Source organism: Chiloscyllium plagiosum, unplaced genomic scaffold (assembly GCF_037043375.1).
Source record: "Chiloscyllium plagiosum isolate Xiang-an unplaced genomic scaffold, Cpla_swu_hap1 HiC_scaffold_20, whole genome shotgun sequence".
NCBI lineage: Eukaryota > Metazoa > Chordata > Chondrichthyes > Orectolobiformes > Hemiscylliidae > Chiloscyllium > Chiloscyllium plagiosum.
The window spans coordinates 38775163-38794641 of record NW_028270158.1 but is presented as its reverse complement, the minus strand read 5'-3'; the positions used below and the strand labels follow the sequence as shown (position 1 = coordinate 38794641).

Sequence of the window (19479 nt, the reverse complement as noted above, 5' to 3'; positions counted from 1 at the left end):
CAATCCAATGGGCATCATAGGCACCAACCACAGTTCATTCTACCCTAAGTCATGATGTGAACAATGCTATAAATGTATTCATCTGCTAAAACACTTTTCGTTGGTTTTAATTCATGGGCAAAAATTGCAGTGTTTCTTTGTGAATTTAATTCTATTTTTGAGGAAGTGTGTTTAGACATTTTTTCTCTGGTGTAAAAGCCAATTTCAACAAGAATGCTGAGAGTATTTGATTCTCTCTCAGAGCCCTGAACTTTCCAACTGCTTGTGAAGGTGAGATTTGCAAGAAGCTTACAGATCCCAGGTACATAGTAATCACAGCACCACCCAGTGGATGTTGATAGAATTATTTCCATATGAGAATTCTCAATACAACCATTACAGTTTCATGGAACAATGTTTTTCCATGTAAACAAAGGTATGGGAAGTTAGTCTGTCCATTAGTATGTAGGCTAGTCAGAATATCACAGAGTCTAAAATATATAAGTAATAATATCGTGCTTTTGTAATATTCATTCCTTCATGTAGACCTCCTGCAAGTCTGGCATTTAATGTCCCTGTAAAGGCAATGGTGGGCCACCTTTATGATTTGCTGCAGTCCATCTGGTATAGCTACGCCATAGTGCAGAGTTCCAGGACTTTTCACACTGGAACAGTGAAGGACAGAAGTATATTCCAATGGATAACAATGGACGTGATTTTTGAAGAGAAGTTGAAGTCTGCACATTGCAGTTGTTCTTTCAGTTGATAGAGTCATTGGTTTTGAAGATGTTATCAAAGGGGTTATTGCAGTCCACCTTGTAGATGGTGTACACTGCAGCTAAATGCTGCTGGTGGTGCAGGGAGTTACTTTTTCCGGTGCTGAATGAAGTGCTGCTCAATAAGCTGTTTTGTCTGAGATAAGGTGAGCTTCGTGTGTTTTGTTGGAGCTATACAAATCCAAGTTGGTGGAGAGTATTCCACCATGTTCCTTGTACCTTGTGGATGGAGAATAGATTCTCAGAACTTGAGAACTGAGTCAGCCATCCTAAAGTATGGATATGGTTACCAGTTAAACTTCAGGTCAATGGTCACTCCTATATATCGATAGGGGGAGTTGATGACGGCAATATTAATGAACATCAGTGGGAGCTAATTAGACTCTCTCCTGCAAAAGAACAGAAATTGCGGGAAAAACTGCAAAGGTCTGGCAGCATCTGTGGAGAGAAAGCAAAATTAACATTTCAGATTATCAGCTCTGCAGAAGGGTCACTGGAAAACTCTCCTTTCGCTCCACAGATGCTGATATTCCAGCAATTACTGATTTTATTTCTGATTTCCAGCAATTACTGATTTTATTCCTGATTTTCAGCATCCTCAGTTCTTTCAGTTTTTTTTTCTCCTGGAAATGATCATTGTGGCACCAATCTTAGTTGCCATTATTAACCTAAGCCTGAATGTTATTGCAGGTCTTGCTGTGAGCACTAGCTACTCCATTCATCTGTAAAATTGTGCACTTTCCAGTATCTGACCTTACAGTGAAGTCCTGGAGCTGATTCTCATTGATTTCAACTTTGGCAGGACCTCTTGGTGCCACATGAGGTGAGATACTGCCTTAGTGTCACTCTCACCTCACCTCTGGACTACTTATCCTTTCTTATCCATACTTGAATCAAGGCTGAATTGAGGTCAGGAGCTGAGTGGCCCTGGTAGAACACAAACTGAACGTCAATGTGCGGCTTATTGCTGAGTAAGTGCCGTTTAATAGCACTTCTAACAGCAGACCTCCCATTAATCTTTTTTTTAGTTAGTTCGTATAATTGGTATGGATTAGAGACATCAACAATTAATCTTGTTAATAATTCTGGACCTCTAGATGTTATTGGACAAAAAATGCAAAGCCAGATGAGGCACCATGCATGGTTGGCAGGAAAGTTGCAACGGTGATAAAATGAAGACTGCATTGTCTTTTACTAGCCCAAACCAAATGTCTTCTAGTTATTGCTATATTTTCCATCAAATAGTTTAACTGAAGCATTGAAAATGAATTATGTTATGTATGCGGCTACTAAAGCTGTCACCTTTTAGAGGAATAAGTCTCAACCACCAGCAATTTAACCAGCTAGTGGAAGGCTCTCGAAATCACTATGAACTCGGTTGTATTCAGTGCAGAGGGTAAGTAAGGGATTGCTTTTCAGAATTGGGTGATGAGGTCTAATAGTTCATGGAGTAGAAGAAGAAAGCTATTTTTGAATGGCTTCAAACCTTTACTTTCTTGATGACTACTACATTAACCAAAACTGCAGCAACTTACAATTGTATACATCCTTTAAAATTATAAAACATCCCGAGGCATTTCTCAAGTGATGTTGGAGATGCAGTTAACCAGGTGGAGAGTATTCCAGTCAAGATTAGAGTGGTACTGGAAAAGCACAGCAGGTCAGGCAGCATCCGAGGAGCAGGAAAATCCCGAAACATTGATTTTCCTGCTCGTCGGATGCTACCTGACCTGCTGTGCTTTTCCAGCGCTACTCTAATCTTGACTCTAATCTCCAGCATCTGCAGTCCCCACCTCCGCCCTGGAGAGTATTCCACCACACTCCTTGCACCTTGTAAATAAGGTAATGATCTGGGGAGTCAGGAGGCAAGAGCACCTGGACTAGTTTAATAAAAGAAACAAGATAGACGGAAAAATATAAACAACATTTGATACGAAACCTTTGAGTCCAGCTGTGGGAAATGCAATATGCCTGAAGTAATTTGGCACATCTTCCCTGGTTGGAGTCATGAGCAACACAGTTGGAATTCAATGAGCTGTCACCACAGAGTAATAAATAAGCAAAATTATCGAACTGAGAAAGGGATTTCAATAAAAATGATCTGAAATCAGACACCATGAAGAAGAATTTGCAATTTTCAGTCCCCCATTCCTGTCAATGTGCATGATGTGCTTGAAGAGCTAGAAATGGAAGTTAATGAACCGTTTTGCAACAGTCTATGTTGGACTGATTACCCAGTATTACAATAAGCAATTCCTGGTATATCTGATGAGGAAAGGTTGGACGGGCTCAGCTGGTATCCACAGGGGTTTTGACGAATAACAAGTGACTTGATTGAAACATATAAGATCCTGAGAGTTCCTCACAGCATGCATGTTTCCTGTTGTGGGTGAATCAAGAACTAGGTATCGCTATTTAAAAATAAGGGGTCTCCTATTTAAGACAGAGATAGGAGAAAATGCTTCTCATAGAGGCTTTTATGTCTTTAGACTTTACTTCCTCAAAAGTGTTGGAAGTAGAGTCCTTGAATGTTGTTAAGCCAGAGCTCAACAGATTATCAATAAACAAGATGGCCAAAAGCTATTGGGATAGGCAGGGATGTGAAATAATCAGATCAGCTACACTATTATTATATGGCAGGCAGTCTTGAGGGGCCAAATGGCCTACTCCTGCTCCTAAGTTGTATATTTGCTTGTTCATACATAAGTATCAATAGCTGGCATCAAATCTTTACCAAATCAGAATTTTTTGCATCAAAACTTCCATCTATATGTTGGTACATGTGTGAGTAAATGTTTAATGTCATAGGTATCAACAAACCTACCGTCCCAATAATGTGAGGTGAATCTGAAGGAATACAGTACAACCTCGATTATCCAAACATCAATTATCTGAATTTTGGATTATCCGAACAAGATCTCAAAGTCCCGTAAAAACGGCATTAAGCAACTCAGCATTCGGTTATCAGTTAAGTAGCACTATGGCATGCATTTCTGGATAACCGAGAAATGTTCGATAACCAGCACTCACATTACCGCTTGTTTATGATAGCGCAGTTATTGGTTAAATAGCATTATGGCGTGCATTGGCGGATAACCGAGAAATGTTCGGATAACCGGCACCCATAAATTACCACTTGTTTCCAGTTATCTGAACAATCAATTATCCGAACAAAATAGTCCCTGCCATCTCGTTCGGATAATCGAGGTTCTACTGTACTCAGTTGTAAAGACTCAGAACAGTAATTTACTGCAAATGTTGATACTAAAGTTTGAGGTAAGAAATTAAAGATATAGGACAGCAGCAATACTAATAAATAGAGTTGAAACAAAGAAATGGTATAGAACATAGAACATAGAACATAGAAGAATACAGCGCAGTACAGGCCCTTGGGCCCTCGATGTTGCGCCGATCCAAGCCCACCTAAACTACACTAACCCACTATCCTCCATATACCTATCCAATGCCCTCTTAAATGCCCATAAAGAGGGAGAGTCCACCACTGTTACTGGCAGGGCATTCCATGAACTAACGACTCGCTGAGTGAAGAACCTACCCCTAACATCAGTCCTATATCTACCCCCCCTTAATTTAAAGCTATGCCCCCTTGTAATACCCGACTCAATACGCGGGAAAAGGTTCATACTGTCGACCCTATCTAACCCCCTAATCATCTTGTACACCTCAATCAAGTCACCCCTAAACCTTCTTTTCTCTAGTGAAAACAGCCCCAAGTGCCTCAGTCTTTCCTCATACGATTTTCCTTCCATACCAGGCAACATCCTGGTAAACCTCCTCTGCACCCGTTCCAATGCCTCCACATCCTTCCTATAGTATGGCGACCAAAACTGCACACAATATTCCAGATGCGGCCGTACCAGAGTCTTATACAACTGCATCATGACCTCAGGACTCCGGAACTCAATTCCTCTACCAATAAAAGCCAGTACGCCATATGCCTTCCTCACCGCACTATTTACCTGGGTGGCAACTTTCAGGTATGGTTTATGTATGTCAATTTGTATTTCAAGGTGAGCAGAATTTTAGAAATAAATCCGCCATATCAATTAAATTTCCTCAACCCACCATCTTCGGCCTTACCTTGCCTCTGCCTTTAGGAAAATACTAAGTATCCAGGGTGAGGGCTGCGAGTATTGTGAAATTAAATATTTTTTCGACTATTTTAACCCAATGATGGGAGTGTCCACTCCAAATTCAGATCTGATATGAGGTTACGAAGGGCATGGTTTTGTTTACACTACTTGAAATGGCTTTTCCTGAATCTCAGAAGGCCTCCAGCCATTGCATCTTTGTGGAAGTGCTCCAGCAGCCAAGCCAGCAGAACTACAAAGGTTACAGAGCAACATTGGCCTGAATGTGTCTATAACGTTGCTATTTCGAGGAAGTACAAAATACCACAAATGGAACAATCTTGGAATTTATTTTTGCTGCACAACTTCTCCCTTTGCAAAATAAAATCAAGGGGATCAGTTTAACATAACCAATCCAAAGGAGACTGATGGGGAAATCTCATGACTTTAATACAAAATAAAACTAAACGGATTCGGTTCAAATTACTTTGTAAGTGTTTTTCTGACATCTGCTGGGCAGTTTGAGTTGTGAATGAAGTGTTTTAGATAACTTTAAGATTATGGTGGGAAGAACAAGTGAAGTGGTCAGATGGGGACTGGATTAGGAAGGTCTGGTGGTTACTTTGGCCATCAGAACAAGGCATAGCAGACTTCCCATACACTGAATAAATTGCATTTGGGATGCAATGATGTCAAGAGTTTTCAAACATGTGACAGGAGTCTAGTGGGTCTTCATTCACCACCATTTTAACTCCTTGAAATCACAGTAAACAATGAGGAAGATCTGTGAAAGGGTAGCAGCAGGAGTAATTAAGTGGCAAAATGTTGATGGTGCAGGGGCAATGTAGATGGTTTTGTTTTTTTTAATAAATGTAATACGAGCACAGAGGTTTAAATTCATGAGTGGAATCATGTACCCTACTCCATGTTGAGTTCGGTGGTGGTTGCATACAGTTAGACGGGAAGGAAACTCCTAGCATCCACTTCTGTTAAGCCCATGGGACAATGTCTGTTCTGCCTTGCTTCCAGTTGAGGCCACTAAGTGGTTAATTAATACTCATTTGAGCACTTTATCCCTTTGTCATTGGTGATAACCCAGGAGGGGCAGGGGACTGTGTGAAGAACATAACAAGCATTCCCTGGTCCAGGGATAAAGGGCTTGTTATTTGAGGGGTGGTTGAGGACTCTGGATCTGTACTCAATGGAGTTTAGAAGGATGAGGGGGCATCTGATTGAAACTTACAGAATACTGAGAGGCCTGGATATAGTGGATGTGGAAAAGATACTTCCAATTGTAGGACTATCTGGGAATAGAAGTCACAGCCTCTGAGTGAAGGGATGACCCTTTAGAATTGAAATGAGGAGGAATTTCTTCAGACAGAGGATGGGTAATCTGTGGTTCTAATTACCACAGAGAGCTGTGGAGGCAAGATCATTGAGTGACTTTAAGACAGAGATAGATTGTTTTTTGATTAGTAAGGGGACCAAGGATTATGGGAGAAGGCAGGAGAATGGGATTGGGAAACATCTCAGCCACAATTGAATGGTGGAGCACACTTGATGGGCCAAATAGTCTAATTCTACTCCAATGGGGTCCTTTGCCTGGAGGACCAGCAGAGGAGGCTGTGCCACCAGACCCTGCCAGTCTGGTCTGAAGTTGCCATCCAGGTCAGTGCCACCTCCTGGCTGTGGAGGAATGGCCAGCAGTACCACAAGAAAGTCAATGACCGTCTCCACTCCACCTGAATAAGTGCCACATTCGTCTCTGCCACCGCGCTCTCCACTACTGCACCTGCCTCCCACCAAGAATCCAGCTCTGCCAATTTCACTGTTGCACACAACATCCTCCCACAGTCTCTCGCATGCCAACCACCTTCCCCCAACCTCCTCTCACCACCTATTCCCCACTGGCATCAGCAGTAATAGTTGTGCCTCTCAAGATGCCCTCACTCAGTGATCCCCTGTTTCTCACTAACAGGAGAACTCAGCCCATTTCAGGACATAGAGAGCCCAGAGGGGTGCAGGGAGCCCAACATTGTTTACTCACCTCCTCCCTATGAGAAGAGAATCCCACTCCTTGCAGGAGAAGATTGAGATCACTGCTGCAAGAATGCCAAAACATTCACATCCTTCCAAACCAGAAGGTACTAATCTTCATTCAACAGCAACTCTCAAATTAGGTGACTCTCAATCAGTGCACACTACTTCTAACTGTGATGACTTCTCCCTCTTTTGTCTCGTTGGTTCTCGCCAGCCATCCTAAACCCTCTGTGGAGAAAATGCCCAACTCCCCTACAAGCTGCCTCCCTGACCTCTGAGTTCTTTGAAGAGGTAACAAGTCGGTTAGACCAGGGAAACCCAATGGACGTTATTTACCCAGACTTCCAACAGGCCTTTGATAAAGTGCCTCACAGGAGGCTGCTGAGTAAGGTGAGGGCCCATAGTGTTCGAGGTGAGCTCCTGGCATGGATTGAGGATTGGCTGACTGACAGAAGGTAGAGAATTGGTATAAAAGGTTCTATTTTGGAATGGCAGCTGGTGACAAGTGGTGTCCCACAGGGTTCAGTGTTGGGGCTGCAGCTGTTTACTTTATATATACATGATCCGGACAAAGAGACTGGGGGCATTCTGATGAAGTTCGCTGATGATACAAAGTTAGGCTGACAGGCAGGTAGTTCTGAGGAGGTGTGGAGGCTACAGAAAGATTTAGACAATTTAGGAGAATTGTCCAGGAAATGGCTGATGAAATTCAATATGAGCAAATGTGAGGTCTTGCACTTTGGAAAAAAGAACACAGGCACGGACTATTTTATAAATAGTGAGAAAATTCATAATGCCAAAGTACAAAGGGATCTGTGAGTGCTTGTATAGGATTCCTTAAAGGTTGTCTTGCAAGTTGAGGCCATGGTTAAGAAAGCAAATGTAATGTTGTCATTTATCTCAAGAGAGTTGGAATGTAAAAGCAGTGATCTGCTACTGAGACTTTATGAAGTTCTGATTAGGCCCATTTAGAATACTGTGTCCAGTTTTGGGCCCCACACCTCAAGAAAGACATACTGGCACTGGAGCGTATCCAGCGGAGTTTCACACGGATGATCCCTGGAATGGTAGGCCTAACATACAATGAATGGCTGAGGATCCTGGGATTGTATTCGTTAGAGTTTAGAAGGTTGAGGGAAGATTGAGTAGAAACTTACAAGATACTGCATGGCTTAGGGTGAACGCTGGGAAATTGTTTCCGTCAGGTGGGAATACTAGGACTCGTGAGCACAGCCTTAGAATTAGAGGGAGTCAATTTAGAATGGAACTGAGGAGACATTTCTTCAGCCAGAGAGTGGGGGCCTGTGGAAGTCATTGCCACGGAGCACAGTGGAAGCCAAGACATTAAATGTCTTCAATGCAAAGACTGATAAATTCTTAATCTCGCAAGGAATTAAAGGATATGGGGAGAGTTCGGGTAAGTGGTGTTGAAATGCCCATCAACCACGATTGAATGGCAGAGTGGACTCGATGGGCCAAATGGCCTTACTCCCACTCCTATTTCTTATGGTCTTATGGTCTGAGACTATCCTACCAAGGCCTCAGAGGATATGCCAAGATTACCTCCTGCACCCTCACCAGCTCTATTAGTGGCATCTCAAGGGCAACAAGACGTCTGGAGAGTGTGGGATCTGGTGAGCACCTCACTGTGACAATTCTACAGATGGGTTGAGGAAGAAATGCTGCAGGCTGCTGGCACTCAGAGGAATGCCAGAGATCAGGCACCGGCTCAGCTCCAGAGCTGCAGTTGGAGGAATATAAATGTAATAAATGGGTTCTTGTGAATGAGCTTTTTGTTAAACAGTGAAGTACACAATAGACCAATAGAACTTTATATTATAAAACATGACTTTATCTGACCTCTACAAGGATTCTGAGATCTGCCCATGAAAAATAGTAGGGGAATTGGTTTGGTAGCAATCAAGGCAAAGGATAATGCTAACAAAAATAGAGATTGCTGGAAAAGCTCAGCAGGTCTGACAACATTTTTGGAGAGAAATCAGAGTTAATGTTTCAGGTCCAGTGACCCTTCCTCAGAACCGTTCTGAGAAAGGGTCACTCAAGCCGAAACATTCACTCTGTTTTCGCTTCATAGATGCTGCTGGACCTGCAGAACTTTTCCAGAAATCTCTATTTTTGTTTCTGATTGACAGCATCTGCATTTCATTTGGTTTTTAAAGGGTAATGGGTAATTGGGCATGTGGATTGTAATTCAGGGCACAAAATTGGCATGGGGCAAATAAAGACCCATTGGGGGTGGGTACAGGAAGATAAGTTTATGTAGGGACCAAGATGGGCCATGGGGCACAGGTTGACTTGGAAAGTCTAGGGGGCAAGGGGATGAGTGCAAGGCATGAGTTGGCATGAGTGAAGGGAGGGTGCGGGGTGAAGGCTCCATGGATAGAAACGTAGAAAATAGGAACAGACATCAGCCATTAAACCTGCTACACCATTCAGTATGATTCTAGCCAATCATCCAACTCAGTAGCCTGCTTTTGCTTTTTCCACATATCCTTTGGTCCCGTTAGCCCCAAGTGCTATATCCAACTCTTCCTTGTTATCATACAATGTTTTGACCTCAATTGCTTTTTGTGGAAGTGAATTCCAAAGGCTCACTGCTCTCTTGGTGATGTTTTATGTTTTATTTTTTATTTTATAATTTTAGACCTAAGGGTATAGCCCCAAGGCAGGCTTCTGCCGAGCCCAGCCCACCTCCCCACTTGGCATCTCCCCAGTTACTGACATAGCTTGCACCTGCAGACATATCATCTGACACCCAGGCAGCCATTTTGAACCTCAGGCTCATGCAGTCGGGAATTCCCCCAACTCTGCATATCTGACTCAGACAAAAATCTAAGCAATTGATTCTATGTCTACTCTATTGAATCTATCTATAATTTTAAACTTCTCGCAACTCAGTCTCCTTTTCTTGTTTTTGGAGGAAGGAGCACAAGACTGTTAGCATTTCCTGTTGATATAATCTCCTAGTTCTGATAAGAAGTTCACAAATCTTTTTTGCACTGGCTCCAATCTTTCCATAGCCTCTTCTGTAAAAATGAAGATTGATACTGTGCCCATTGCCTGTATAAACCAGGCATTTATTTTTGCCAATAGTAAAAGTAGCTTGCAAACATTATACCTAATACTGATGTAATTGTCAAATGTGTAGTAAGTATTACAAATACAGTTCCATATTTTTGCATTGGACCACCAGGACTCATTGATACTGTACCACTACCCACCACTAGAGGTATAAAGTGAACATGAGACAGAATATTTTGGCTACACATCTGTCAATTTCCTTACTTGGTACATGGAAACCTTGATTATGGCTAAACACTATAGCACAATGTCAGTGGCTGAATAGTGAGTTTAACATTTAAAGTATTTTCTGTTAACATGACAGATCAATTTAAGTGATTACCCAGTGATTGTATGGCTTGTCCATTGGATATGTAAACATATTCCAGTATTAGTAGGTTGTTTACTTTCTTTACTGCCAAACCTGTGATAAACTACTTTGAAATATGTTGTTTCACACCTCACTGGCATAATATAAAGAATATTAATTGCTGCAGTATCAGCTACCTGCCAAGTGTGGGCAGGATTACCTTGAAATGCTTGCAAACATTATATCTAATACTGATTAAACCTCTTACTTCACCACTATAACTTCACTTTAATATTGATTGGGTAATGAAAGATATTGAAAGTTGCTCCCTATAGTTATCATTAGGTCACCCAAGTAATAATAGCCTATCCCTAATTATTTTGTTTATGTTCTCATCTTCTATATTATTTCAAATAAGTTGCTTACCATTCCACACTACCTGTCACTTGTTATTTTACTTTTGGTTTGAGATTTCCTGTCCTTTCTGATTCCTCCTGGTACTTCAGTTCACCCCGACATTCACCCAGAATGACACAGCCTGTTGTGATCTCAAATCCAACTACTGCAGCCTATGGCAAAATTGAACAAACATCTATTGCTCGATCTGATGTAACCACTTCCTGTAATAGTACCTCTCACATTCTGTTCCCACATTTTATTACCACTTCAGACACATCCTTGTTGAGCTTTAGGAAACCATTGACTTTGAGGAGGTTTGATTTAAATGCTTCCAATGATAAAAGGCTAAATTGTAATGAATAAATAAATTGTAATAAAGAGTACATTGTGTAAATGAAGGTGAAAATGTATATATGTGTGTGTTGAAGTGAAGTGACAAATTATGTTAAGAGATAGAAGGAAATAATCAATAGGAATGCAGTGGTAGACATTGAAGGTATATTTTAGAATACATTCCAACAAGTGAGAAAGTTTTCATGGAGCTGACCCACCAACTCTAAAACAATAAGACTAAAGGATATACAGAGAGAAGTAGACCATTTAGCCCATTGACTCTATTCCACCATTCAATGAGATCATGGCTGATCTGATAACCCTCAACCTCACTTTCCTACCTTATCCACAATACCTTTGATTCTCTTACTAATTAAAAATGTGTCTACCTCAGCTTGGAATACACTTAACAACCCAGTCTCTACAGCCCTCTGATGCAAATAATTCCACAGAGAGAAGGAAGTCCTCCTCATATCTGTCTTACATGGGTGACCCCTTACTAAGGATTATGCCCTCAGATCCTAGATTTTCCCAAAGGGGAAACATCTGCCCTGTCAAACCCCCTAAGAATCTTACACGCTTTAGTAAAAGTTCCTCTGATAAACTCCAGTAAGTACAAGACCAACCTATTCAATCCCTACTCATTGAAAAATCCCTTCACAACCAGCATCAAACTAATGAACCTTCTCTGAACTGCTTCCAAGATGAGGAGACCTTTCTTAGATAAGGAGACTAAAATGTTCACAGTATTCCATGTGACATTTCACTAATACCTTGTATAGTTTTATACTCTATTCCCTTTTAAATAAAGGCCAAAATTCTAATTGCCTTCTATTTTCTCATTGAACGTCTGTGCTTGCTTTTAGTGATTTATGTACCAGAACCCCCAAATCCCTCTGTGCGGCAGCTTTCCGCAGTATTTCACCATTTAAATAATGTTTAACTGTCTTTTCCTTCCTGCCAAAATACATAATCTCACATTTTCCCACATTACTTTCCTCTGCCAAGTTTCTGCCCATTGACTTAACCTATCTGCATTCCTTTCTAGATTCCATGTGTCATTCTCATTAAATGCCTTCCCACCTATTTTAGATTAGATTAGATTACTTACAGAGTGGAAACAGGCCCTTTGGCCCAACAAGTCCACATCGACCCTCCAAAGAGCAACCCACACAGACCCATTCCCCTACATTTACCCCTTCACCTAACACTACAGGCAATTTAGCATGGCCAATTCACCTAACCTGCACATTTTTGGACCGTGGGAGGAAACCCACACAGAGACAGGGAGAATGTGCAAACTCCAAACGGACAGTTGCCTGAGGCGGGAATTGAACCCAAGTCTCTGGCGCTGTGAGGCAGTGGTGCTAACCACTGTGCCACCCAAACTTAGTGATAGTGAATTCACTTCCAATATCCCAGTTATTCATATACATTGTAAATAATGTGGCCCCAGAACCAATCCCAGTGCCACTCCTCTAATTACAAGTTTCCAGCATGAAACTGTCCCCCTTAGCCCAACTCTCTGTCTTCTATTAGTTAGTCAATCCTTCATCCATGCCAATGTACTAGTCGAATATCATGGACTGTTATATTATTGAGCAGCCTTATCATCAGAAATCCAAATATATTCCATCTACAGATTTCACTTTATCTGTCCTGTTTGTTACCTCTTCAAAGAAATGTAATAAAGCTTGAGACATAATTTCTGCTTCATGAACTCATATCCTAGAATAATAACCTGGGTTCTGGATTACTAATCCAGTGACATTATCACTACATCACTGCCTACCATCTGATTACCCTTTCACAAATCCATTCTGACTCTGCCTGATTGATTTAAACTTTTCTAAATGACCTGCTATAGCTTCTTTAATAATAGCTATTATCATTTCTTCTATAAAATCCATAGAATCCCTACAGTGTGGAAATAGGCCATTCAGCCCAACAAGTCCACACAGTTCTTCCAAAAAGCATCCCACCCAGACTCATCACCCTACTCTTTCCCTATAACTCTACATTTCCCATGGCTAATGCATCTAACCCACACATTCCTGAATGCTATGAGCAATTTAACATGGCCAGTTCACCTAACCTGACAGTAAACTAATGGGTGTGTAGTTTTTCTGCTTTGTCTCCCACTCTTTTTGAATAAAGGATCTACATCGCTATTTTCCAATGTAATGTAACTTTTCCTGAGTAGGGGGAGCTTTGGAAAATTAAAAACAATGCATCAACTATTTCACTAGTCACTTCTTTTAAGCCCTTAGGAGAAAGTCCACTAGGCACAGCCACTCATCCGTCTCAGCTCCAATAATTTGCTCAATAACACTTTCCTAATAATTGCAGTTTTCACAATTTATTTTACTTTTATCTTCTATAGTGAAGACTATAAGAGTTCAATTCATCTGTCATTTCCTTATTTTCCATTAATTCCCCGGATTCACTTTCCCCAGGACCAACACTCACTTTAAATCTCTTTTAAAAAGTATCTGCGCAATCTCTTAGCATTTGTTTCTCACCAGCTTTCTCTGTCCTTATTCATCTTTTTATCATTTTTGACTTTTCAAAATATATTATGTCCAATCTTCTGATTTGTCACCCATCTCTTTGCAATTACATACTTTTTATTTAACTTTGGTACTATATGTAAATGTTTACAGTTAGCCATGAACAGTGGTTCTCCTTTCTTGTTGGATTGTATTCTGTGAATTCTGAAATATCCCCTTCAATATCTGTCATTGCATCTCTGTTGACCTATCCTTTACCTACTTTGCTAGCTCAAGTATAAATGAAATATTTACAATATATGCTGAAGGATGTTGTTTTGCTCCACAGGTTTGGTTTCAGTTTCATCCATGTTGCGACCTGCCTCCAGAGATCCTGTAACCACTACAACTCCCACCTGATCCTTTGTTTACCCACCTTGAAATTTTGCCTGTCTCCCAATATATTACAGCAGTACCTAGATCCTCTGAAACAAATCCCAGCTCAGCTGAGAATATTTCCTGGTGTAGAGAGAATTTGTTGGAACATCACCAAAGTACTGGTAGATTATTGCTACAGCATCACAGTAGTAAGGATTTCAACAACAATTGCATTTAGGTTACTTTTTTCAAGTATACTGGAGATAAATATTGTTTCTTTTTAATATACTCTGTGGTTGTGACTTTAAAGACTCTCCAGGGATAAAGTCTGTGCTTTAGTCATTAATGACAATTTCAAATAAAATCGAACCATTCGTTTTGTAAAGTTTTTCACCCTCAAATTTCTTCATTTCCAAAATTTGCCATCAATCAGTGCAATTCTTCATTGTTTTATAGTGTATTTTTAAATAAATACAGTTTGCTTAAAACGTTATTGATCAAATAATTTATAATAATCTGCTAAAACTTGGTTAACACAGCTGAACATTAGTTATCAAAAATATCAAATGTTTCTTAATGAGACCAATATAGGGCACATTACTCTTGATGTGGTCTCAAGAATGCACTCAATAACTGAACCATAACCTCCACACTTCTAAAATTTCTCTCACAATGAACAATAATATTTTAATGGTTTTCACAATTACTTGCAGTGCTGTGTCCCAACAATAGGAGATACAGCAATCAAATCTTTCTTTAAAGCCTCTTGTGGGGTCCCCAGAAATGTGTCCACTACCAATTCCCTCTGTCTACCCATGAGCTTCCTTCCAGTCATACTTGGAATTATAGAGGTATACAGCACGGTTCAACTTGTCCATGCCAACCAGATATCCTAAATTAATCTCATCCTATTTTCCAGCATTTGGCTGATATCCTTCTAAACCCTTCCTGTTGTTTAAAAATTGTAATTGTACCAGCCTCCACCACTTTCACTGACAGCTTGTTCCATATACGTACCGCCCTCTGTGTGAAAAAGTTGATCCTTAGGTCCCGTTTAAACCTTTCCCTCTCAGGTTAAACCTATGCCCTGTACTATTGGATTCCACCCTTCCCCCGGGAAAAGACCATGGCTATTCACCCTATCCAAGCCCTTTATAATTTTCTAAACCTTTATAATGATATAATTTTGAAATAAATGCAACAGTTGATTATACACAGATGGAAATGTTTATAAAATACACAGCAGCCACTCACATAAGGGCCAGAAATGCTAGCTTGCTTCAGGTCTGAATATTGTGATACATATCTGAAAAAATATCTAAAACTAATTAGAGATAAACATAATAAGTCTGCCGCAGAATCATCCTCTCTCCAGGGATAACACCTCACTTGCTTGAAGATGGCGTGATCAGTTATTGATTTTATATATATATATAAAATTGCACAACAGTTTCAGAATTAGTAAACAAGGACATTATGTTTATCAATTCAGACTGAGTTCATCAGAAACATCATGAAGAATTCAAGCCTTTTCCTCACAGGTAGGTTGGTAGAGAGATACAAAAAATACAGATAACTAGGTTTCTAAAAGCTTCTTTCATCAGTATTAATCCTGCATGAGGCAGTAAACCACTTTTAAATCAGCAAACATGACTTTTAAAAGACACACACAATTATTTTCTAGTTTAATTGGATTAGTCAGCTATTTAAAGGTTTTTTTATTTCAGTGTCAATTTTTAGAATACAGTTATTGATGTCCTGCCATTCAGAATTCCCAATATAAGTTTTGGAACCTCCTTGAGGCTCTAGAAGCGAGTACAATTAAATAGGAAAATAGCAATGTAATTAATTAAAATTACAGGAAAATAGCAATGTAATTAATTAAAATTACAGGAAAATAACAATGTAATTATTTACAATTAAAGGAAAATACCAATGTAATTAATTGATGAAACAAACACAGAGATTGCTTGTGAAATTCAGTATCTGTGGAGAGAAACAGAGTCTGGTATGTTCTGAAGAAGAGCCATAACTGACCTGAAACCTTAACTCTATTTCTCTCTCCAGATGTTGCCAAATCTGCTGAGTTTCTCCAGCATTTTCTGTAATTTTTTTGGATTTCCAGCATCCGCAGTGTTTTCTTTCAATTAATTAACTAATTTACTGTGGCAGTACAGCCAGTAGAGTGGCCAGTGTCTGTTTCCAGCAAAATGTTTTGTCCTGCAAAAGACCAAACTTGTTTTGGACTTCATACAATTTATTCATAAATATCTGCTACCTTTAGTGTTGGCTATATGAATTCCTCATGATTTATACCAAATGAAAGTGCAATTAAAAAATAACTAAGACTTCTATTTGGCTTATTTGTTTTGAAGTAATGTGAATTAATGGCTTTTGTAGAAAGCAAAATCCTCTGGTCATGCATAATATTGGCAAACATGTCTCATCCATTCGTAACCTTCACTGAATGTACATTTATCTTACTGATATTCTCAGTTGGTTCACATGTTAGTAGTCTGGATGGTGGTTTGTGACACAGAGTGGTGCCAAAAGGTGGGGTTCAATTTCTGTACTTGCTGAGGTCATCATGAAGGCACCGCCTTCTCAACCCTGTTCCTTAAATGAGGCGTGGTGATGCTCACATTAAATTCACCATGAGTTCTCTGTTTCTAAAAAGAGAACTGCCTATAGGGCTATGCGGACCTACACTTTCAAAACTTTCAAATACACAGCACGTGATTATTTCACCTTTGTGAAACACTGTATAGAAAGGATATTATTAACCTAGAGAGAGTTCAGAAAAGATTTACCAGGATTTTGTTGGGTATGGAAGGTTTGAATTATAAAAAAGGTTGGATAGGCTGGGACATTTTTCACTGGAGTTTAAGAGGTTGAGAGGTGACCTTAGAGAGGTTTATAAAATCATGAGAGGTATATATAGGGTTAATGGTAGGTGTTTTTCACTAGGATGGGGGACTTCAAGACCAGGGAGCATATTTTTAAGATGAGAGGAGAGAGACTTAAAAAAGATATGGGTGGCAAATTTTTTACACAGAGGCTGATTCACATGTGGAATGGACTTCCTGAGGAAGTGGTGCATGTGAGCACAGTTACAACTTAGATGCTAAGATAAGTACATGAATAGGAAAGGTTTGGAGGGATATGGGTCAGAAACAAGCCAGTTTAGTTTGGGATTATGTTTGGCACGGAGTGGTTGGACTGAAGAGTCTACTTCTGAGCTGTATTACTCAATGACTTTTCAATTTTAATGATGACATCAGAATTGACAACAAATATAACTGGAAAAGTCTGTTTCACAAATTATCAGTGAAACTTTACTTAATAAACCTTGTAATCACAATCGATCTCTGACTTTATCATTAGATAAATCTTAGTTTTATCATGTGATGAATTTTGTATTAACACGTGAGTTCTCCCTCTGGGAAAAAAGAAATTCCCCTCATCTCTGTCAGAAAGGGTGACACCTAATTTTAAAACAGGCCCCCTAGTTCTGGGCTCACACACAAGGGGACATTCTTTTCCACATCCCCTGGTCAAAACTATTCAGGATCTTTAAAACTTAATCATCTCACTACTCATTCTTCTCAGCTCCAGTGAAAACAAGAGCAGCCTTTCCAGTCTTTCTTCTTTGGGCAATCCTCTCATTCCAGGTATCAATCCAATGAACCTCCTTGAACCATTTCCAATACATTTCTTTCCCTCCTTAAATAAGGAGACCAAAACTACACATAGTATACAAGATGCGATCTCAACAAAGCCCTACATAACTTAAATATAACATTCTTATTTTACATTCAATCCTTTGCATATTAACAGTTACTATTCAATTAACCTTCTTAATTACTAATGCACTAGAGGCTCATGTACTAAAACATCTGGATCCCTCTCTGCCTTACAATTGTATGGTCACTCTCCATTTAGGAAATATTCTGCCCTTATTACTCTTCAGCCCTTGGGGCTAAAGGGATCAGAGAATATGGGGAACAGCATGTACAGGTTATTTAGTTGGATGATCAACATGGTCATAATGAACAGAAGAGCAGACTCAAAGAGTAAAATGGCCTACTCCTGCTCCTATTTTATATGTTTTTGAGATAGGCAAGGTACTAATGGAAAGTAAGACCTTGTAACAGTCTGTGTGATGAAGGACAAAGTATTTACCTAATTAATGGGACTGAAGGTAGACAAGTCACTAGAACCTGAATACCAGCATCAAAAGCTTTTAAAGGAAGTCACTGCAGTAATAGTACAGGCATTAGTCAAAATACTCCAAAGTATTCCAGATAGGTCCAGCAGATTGAAAAATCACTACAGTGATAACCCAGATCAAGAGAGAGGTTCATAGTAAATAGGAAACTATAAGACAATTTGTCAAATGCTTGTTGCTGGGAAATGCTGGAGTCCATTATTAAGGAAGTATTAATAGAACATTTAGAAAGGCTCAATGATTTGGAGGAGGCGGCAGAGTGCAATATATCCAAATTTACTGATGATACAAAAATAGGGGTGAGGGCAGATGCAATGAGGACACAGGAATCTGCAAAGGCCATTAATCATTGGAGTGAGCAAGCAAAAATGGAGAATTGTAGTGAATGAGCAAAGATGGAGTATTGAGTGAGTGAGCAAAGATGGAGCATTGGAGTGAGTGAGTAAAGATAGAGCATTGGAGTGAGTGAGTAAAGCTGGTGCATTGGAGTGAGTGAGCAAAGATAGAGTATTCGAGTGAGTGAGCAAAGATGGGGCATTGGAGTGAGTGAGCAAAGATGGAGCATTGGAGGGAGTGAGCTAAGATGGTGTAATGGATTGAATGAGCAAAGACGGAGTAACGGAGTATTAGAGTGATTGAGCAAAGATGGAGTATTGGAGTGAATGAGTTAAGATGGAGTATTGGAGTGAGTGAGCATAGATAGAGTATTCCAGTGAGTGAGCAAAGATGGGGCATTGGAGTGAGTGTGCAAAGTTGGAGCATTGGAGTGAGTGAGCTAAGATGGTGTATTGGAGTGAGTGAGCAAAGTTGGAGCATTGGAGTGAGTGAGCAAAAATGGAGTATTGAGTGAGTTAGCAAAGATGGAGTACTGGAGTGAATGAGCAAAATGGAGTATTGAGTGAGTGAGCAAAGATGGAGTATTGGAGTGAATGAGCAAAGATGGATTATTGAGTGAGTGAGCAAAGATGGAGTATTGGAGTGAATGAGCAAAGATGGAGTATTGGAGTGAATGAGCTAAGATGGAGTATTGAGTGAGTGAGCAAAGATGGAGTATTGGAGTGAATGAGCTAAGATGGAGTATTGAGTGAGTGAGCAAAGATGGAGTATTGACTGAGTGAGCAAAAGTGGAGTATTGGAGTGAGTGAGCAAAGATGGAGCATTGGAGTGAATGAGCTAAGATGGAGTATTGGAGTGAGTAAGCTAAGATGGTGTATTGAACTGAATGAGCAAAGACCGAGTAACGGAGTATTGGAGAGAATGAGCAATGATGGAGTATTGAAGTGAGTGAGAAAAAGTGAGGCACTGGAGTGAGTGAGCAAAGGTGGAGTATTGGAGTGAATGTGCTAAGATGGAGCATTGGCGTGAGTGAGCAAAG

General features: G+C 40.1%; 1 long non-coding RNA gene across 1 annotated transcript in view; it reads right to left on the bottom strand.

Annotated features, from left to right (window-relative positions):
* Positions 1–10794, bottom strand: part of LOC148146598 (uncharacterized) — a 52452-nt gene extending 41658 nt beyond the window's left edge. Inside the window, exon 1 of the long non-coding RNA XR_015760625.1 lies at positions 10704–10794. This is a non-coding gene — a long non-coding RNA (uncharacterized LOC148146598). The remainder of the gene's footprint in view (positions 1–10703) is intronic.
* Between the last annotated feature and the right edge of the window lie 8685 nt (positions 10795–19479).